The sequence below is a fragment of the Cornus florida genome, unplaced genomic scaffold (genome assembly GCF_030987335.1).
Source record: "Cornus florida cultivar Cherokee Brave unplaced genomic scaffold, ASM3098733v1 CherokeeBrave_3.0.0_Hap2_Chr05, whole genome shotgun sequence".
NCBI lineage: Eukaryota > Viridiplantae > Streptophyta > Magnoliopsida > Cornales > Cornaceae > Cornus > Cornus florida.
The window spans coordinates 50,210,025-50,216,709 of record NW_026775575.1 but is presented as its reverse complement, the minus strand read 5'-3'; positions in this window follow the sequence as shown (position 1 = coordinate 50,216,709).

Sequence of the window (6,685 nt, the reverse complement as noted above, 5' to 3'; positions counted from 1 at the left end):
CCCAAGTTGTTTGTTTTGATAGATCTATTATTTTTACTATACCTGGTCAGGATATGTATGTAGTAGCTATGCCACATTATAAAGGGGGCGGTAGCACCTATTTGTTCCATGTGGAGGAGGAAAATGAGGAGGGGATTATTGTGTCATTTGATAACATACCGATTATACAGGATTTCCCGGATGTATTTCAGGAGATTCCAGGGTTGCCACCTAGTCGCGAGATCGATTTTGCGATAGACTTAGCTCCAGGCACTGTGCCTATTGCTAGGGCACCCTATAGGATGGCACTGGTAGAGATGAGAGAGCTGAGGGATCAGATTCAGCAGTTACTCAGCCAGGGTTTTATTCGTAGGAGTACATCACCTTGGGGAGCACCGGTTCTGTTTGTAAAGAAGAAGGATGGTTCGCTTCGTCTGTGTATAGATTACAGGGAGTTGAACAAGGTTACGATTCGTAACAAGTATCCTTTGCCCAGGATTGATGACTTGTTTGATCAGTTAAGGGGAGCTACATATTTCTCCAAGATTGATCTGCGTTCTGGGTATCATCAGTTGAGGGTCAGGGAGCAGGATGTTCCTAAGACAGCATTTCTCACGCGATATGGTTCTTATGAGTTTCGAGTTATGCCGTTTGGGACGACTAATGCACCTGTAGTATTCATGGACTTAATGAATAGAGTCTTCCGGGCTTATTTGGATCAGTTTGTTATTGTCTTTATTGATGACATCTTGATCTATTCTCGGTCGGAGGACGATCATGCTAGGCATCTTCGCATAATCTTGCAGACGCTTTGTGAGCACCAGTTATATGCCAAGTTCGAGAAGTGTGAATTTTGGCAGCGGGAGGTGAAATTTCTGGGTCACGTGGTGTCAGAAAAGGGGATAGCAGTGGATCCGGCCAAGGTTTCAGCGGTGGTTGAGTGGGGACAGGCTACATCACCTATTGAGATTCGGAGTTTTTTCGGTCTGGCAGGATATTACAGGAGATTCATCCAGGGGTTCTCCAAGATAGCAGGACCACTCACTCATCTGACCAAGAAGGGTGTACAGTTCGTGTGGGATGAACACTGTCAGCGAGCTTTTGATGAGCTGAAAAGGAAGCTGACTTCTGCACCGGTTCTGGCTACTACGCAGAGCGGGATAGAGTATCTTGTTTACACGGATGCTTCATTGCAGGGTCTTGGATGTGTATTGATGTAGGAGGAGCGACCGATTTCTTATGGATCTCGGAAACTTAAGCCTCATGAGCTTAATTATCCAACACATGATTTGGAGTTGGCAGCAGTGGTCTTTGCCTTGCGTATTTGGAAGCATTATCTGTTGGGTGAGTCCTTCAGATTATTCAGTGATCACAAGAGTTTGCAGTACTTGTTCACTCAGCGGGAGCTAAATATGAGACAACGCAGGTGGTTGGAGTTTGTAAAAGACTATCATTTTTCTATACAGTACCATCCAGGGAAAGCGAATGTAGTGGCGGATGCACTCAGTCGCCGACCTGTTGGTAGTCTTTCTGCTCTATTCACTACCGAGTGGAATGCTTTAAAGAGTGTGGATGAGTTATCGGATGCTTTTATGGCTTGCATGGTGGTTACACCTTTCATCATTTGCAAGGTTTTACAAGCACAACTCACCGATCAGCAGTGTGTCGACAAGGTCGCAGAGATAGCTTCCGGAGAGGTTCCATTCTACTATGTTGGGGCTGATGGAGGTTTAAGGTACCAGGGACGGTTAGTTGTACCTTCTGCTGATAATTTGAGGAAGGATGTGATGACTGAGACTCATCACTCTGAGTTCTCTGTTCATCACTCTGAGACTCATTGTTGCGGAAATTTCTTCGAGATAAGGATCGGTATCAGCATATCGATGTTGGGGAGATTGCGTTGCAGCCGGATGCAACTTATTTAGAGCCACCGTGTCGTATTGTCGACCGACGAGATCAGATTCTTCGTAATAAGGTTATTCCTTTGGTTTGTGTTCAGTGGAGTCATCACAATGAGTCTGAGTCCACTTGGGAATGAGAGGATGTCATTCGCTCATGGTTTCCTGAAATATTGGAAGAAGGTAAGAGTGAATTCCGAGGACGGAATTCCTTTTGTTAGGGGGGAAGAATGTAATACCCCTAATTTTAAAAAGGATATTCCTGGTAATTAATGGTATTTAATTTATTATTTAAGTGCATTTTATTTGATTATGTGTCATTATTTTTTTTATTAGGTGCTTAATTATTTCTTTTATGGTGATTTAATTTATTTAAATGATATTTATTTTTAGTTATTTGATTGGAATTACTTGTTAGTGTTTTAATTATTTAATTGGCATTAATGGTTTAAGTGTAATTGGTTTAATTATTTTATGTGTGTCTTATTTTATGTGTGTCTTATTTGGTTTAATTGGGTTTACTAATTATTATTTTATTCAATTAGATTATTTGTTAAGTATTTAATGGTGAATAGGGTAATTAGGTAAATACATCTAACTAGGGTTTTAATTACAGTATAAATTAGAGTTTGATATTATAGCCGTCGTAGGTTTATACGTTAATTGGATGGGCCGGTTAGGATTGTGAGTTGGACTTAAATGAACCTAGGGTTTAGGAAAACTCTATAAGTATAAGGTAGACGTCTGTGTAGGGTTTTTTTAAACAAAGCACACGTTTTGTGGAAGTGGAGAAGGAAAAACGCAGTTTTTCACATTCTGCCAAGGTTTGATCAAAACTCCGATCCCGCTTCGTTCGTGGTCCGATCGAGCTGAATTTTGGAAGAGAGGTTCATGACTCAGTGACGCATAATCTGAACGGTGAAGATCAGAGTTTGACCTCGGGAACAGTGATTCGTACTCATGAACAGTAACTGGGTCGCATAGGTTTTTTCTATTCTGCCCAGATTTCATCAAAGATCCGATCCCGCTTCGTCCGTGGTCCGATTGAGCTGAATTTTGGAGGAGAGGTTCACGACTCAGTGATGCAGAATCTGAATGGTGGAGATCAGAGTTTGATTTCGGGAACAGTGATTCGTACTCGTGAACAGTAACTGGGTCGCACAGATTTTTTCCATTCTGCCCAGATTTCATCAAACATCCGATCCCGCTTCGTCCATGGTCCGATTGAGCTGAATTTTGGAGGACAGGTTCAGCACTTAGTGACGCACAATCTGAATGGTGGAGATCAGAGTTTGACCTCGGGAACAGTGATTCATACTCGTGAACAGTAACTGGGTCGCACAGGTTTTTTCCATTCTGCCCAGATTTCATCAAACATCCGATCCCGCTTCATCCGTGGTCCGATCGAGCTGAATTTTGGAGGAGAGGTTCACGACTCAATGATGCACAATCTGAACGGTAAAGATCAGAGTTTGACTTTGAGAACAGTGTTTCGTACCCATGAGAAGTAACCGGGTTTTGGAACTCGCCGGGATTTTTTAAGAAGACGACGTTGAAACTTTGAACAAAAGTTTCTGAGGCAAGATTCTATCCTTACTCTTTCCCTTAGGCTTCATACTCTTTGCACTCTTAAATGATTCCAGGATTAATGAAGATTAAACCAAACTAAAATGATATCTGTTTTGCTATGAGATTGGTAGTTACAGTAATGTTGTATGTTTTTTCAACCTAGACTAAGCATGTTTGTGGATGCATTGTGGTTCTGTGGTTCACGTTTTTCCTTACCATTGCTAGTATAAATTATTGGAAGGATGGGTCTAGATGATAGCTATCTTAACTTCTGTAATAGCAACTGTTGGAACTTAAATACTAGGAGGATTTGAGTTTAACACTAGATCGGTTTTGTGGAACACTATAATTTGAGCATGTCTACATACATATTGTGAATATTGTTTTGATGCTTACATTATCACAGTTAGTATGAACTGTGGAGGTTAGGATTTTGTGATACATACCCTACATATCTGTATGTCATTTGTAAGGTGTTAAATGGAAGTTTTAATTAATTATGTCTTTATATTAGACTAAAGGGAACAACTTAAATTGGGCATGTATATATTGTTGTTGTGACCCTGTTTATCAATGCTTATTTTATCACTGCTAACATTGAATGTTGGATGTTGGAATTTAGTTGATATATACTTGATTTATTGGTATTATTGACTACTGGAGGATTGGAAAGTAGGCACCGGTATGGGACGGTGGCATACTAAGGATGGGTTTGGTTTTTAAAACAATACCATTACCCACCTACTTGGAATAAGGATGGGATTAACTAAAAGTTCGGTCCCGTGGATTTGTATTGTCATGGCAACTACTTGTTGAGCGGCAATACTAGGGATTTTGGATGGATTTTATATATGTACTGTTATGGTACCTCGGTATGAGCTTGAGCCTCAGGACTGATGGGTAGGGAGCGTATATGCATCGGGATGTGTAGCTGGCTACGATGGTTGGAGGTGTAACCTGTTTAGGTATAGGTACATATGCCCACTTCGTGTGCGTTTTAGCATGTTACCTCTATTCAGGTTGAGACCGGCCTGTAGTCCAGTGAGAGTCATTTAGTGTGACTATATATATATTTACGGACTATTAGCTATTGTTGAATTGTTTAGGATGTACATGCGTATCGGGCCTCTGTTTGGATTGTAGTAGTATAGAACTTGCGCATGGGCCTGACCCACTTCTATTTTTCAGGTACACGACAGTTCCAGGCTTAGACATGTTCGTGCTGAGCAGAGGTCTCTATTCACTCTTCCGACGATGTAGGGCTCTCTCTATAGTTTTATTTCTGGACGTTTATTACAGTTGTTCTATCTTCCGTTTGGATGTTTAATAGGGGTCCACTAGAGATGGATTCCCAAGTTGTAAACTGATAGAGTTTTGGAGTTTGGGTTTGATGGATTTTAATAATTATAATATTTTGCGGATTCTATTTTTAGTTCCTTCCAGCTTTAATTTCATTTCTTAATTTATTTTGTATTCCGTGTTCATTATAAAATATTAATTGTTTGATATTCCCTCGGGTTTGGGCCTGGGCCTGATCAACCCGTGTCTCGGATCCGAGGGGTATCTCACTCCTCCCTATGATTTTCACCAGACGAAACTTAATGCAAAGTGCGAATCACCACATCTATCCATCTAAGCCATCTCGTGATCCATGCTATGCGTAGGAACTGATATCTTACCAGTTCCAAAATAGACAAAGTGAAGCTGATTTAATTTTATCAGTCAAACAATTATCCCAACCAGAATCCTGATCCTTGTGTAGAATCAACAATCTCTCATCTAGATCCATGGAAACTACTCTGTCAGTCCTGTTCTAGTATGAGAAGTGGCTTTAAGGATCTAATGATCTCTGACGGTCCATCTGGATTATCTCATAGATATCTGACTTTAAGACAAAATCATCGTGTCCCTCCTCCTACCTATCTTCCAAATATCTGCTTCCTTCTGTGAAGCATCATGGTTCCTCTAGGCTCAATAAAGAACTAAGAGTTGTGAACCTCAGTCCTTACATCCTCCTTCAAATTTGTCTAATGAAAGTATCGTTAGTCTGGTAACACCATCTTCCATATTTAAATGTTCGGCCTCACCTTCAAGTCCTTGACATCATACGTCTTCAACACAAATAAGTGTCTATTAGACTTTCTGTTTAACTTCAAAAGAATACAGAATCTTTCCATCCTCCAAATAGTCAACAATTTCTGAGCAACAGCTGTTTGTTGCTAACTGTGACCTAAAAAAAAAAAAAAAAAAAATTCCCATATTATTTGTACAAATGAAGAGACTTTGCCTCCTCCTTGATATGCCACTCCAGCAACTCCTCCTACTGACACCCCCTCATGAAATAAAATTCTTGATTAAGAATTGACTGATGAACAGTTAGTCTATCCACTATTCTCAGTTGGTGCCATTCTAATAAGTACTTAAACCAGTATAAAATCCTCATACTGACGTGGGAACACCTTTTTTTAAAAATTTCTGAGAAGATATTTAGCAAAGTCAGTTCCTCCGATAAACCATCGTAGCGTTACAGTTTATCAAATGAATCTATATCATTTGATTCGAACTGCTGGTTTACTAATCCTATCCTGAAAACATACTATTACTACGCATGTCTAGGTTCATCAGATTGGCTAAAGGTAGGTATACTTACCAAATCCGATGACCACATGCCCAAAATCCTAGCATAATTAACGCTATTCCTCCAAAACGGTAGTTGGCTAATCACACACTTGTGTCCCCAACTAAACCATAATCTCGATCCTAAATAATTGATGAAAATGAAACACATAATGCACACAATAAAACACAATATAATCCTACGTAAAACATCATTCCTCCTAGAAAAGAAAGTCTCTTTTGGAAATCAACTTTACCTGATTGGTTCACAATCTCCTTTTTTACAGTTTCGGAGGTAAATATCCAACCTCGAAACATAAGCTCAAACCATAGCTCAAAAAAAAAAAAAAAAAATCCATTTGCCTCAACAAATTCCAAAGGCTTAACCTTCATCCTCCTTATACGTGGAATGTAAATCGTCTAATGTAGCTTTATAAAGCAACTAAGAACGTCACAACCTACTCCCCCATACCCTCCGGAATCATGATAAAAAAAATCATTGCTATGTTCCGGTAAGAACTCCATCTAATTCTTGAACTCCTGAAGAGTTCTCTTTATCTACCTCTTTTAAGGTAACCCAAAACTTTAACTATATGCAGGTCTAACCACACCAACTCTTATAG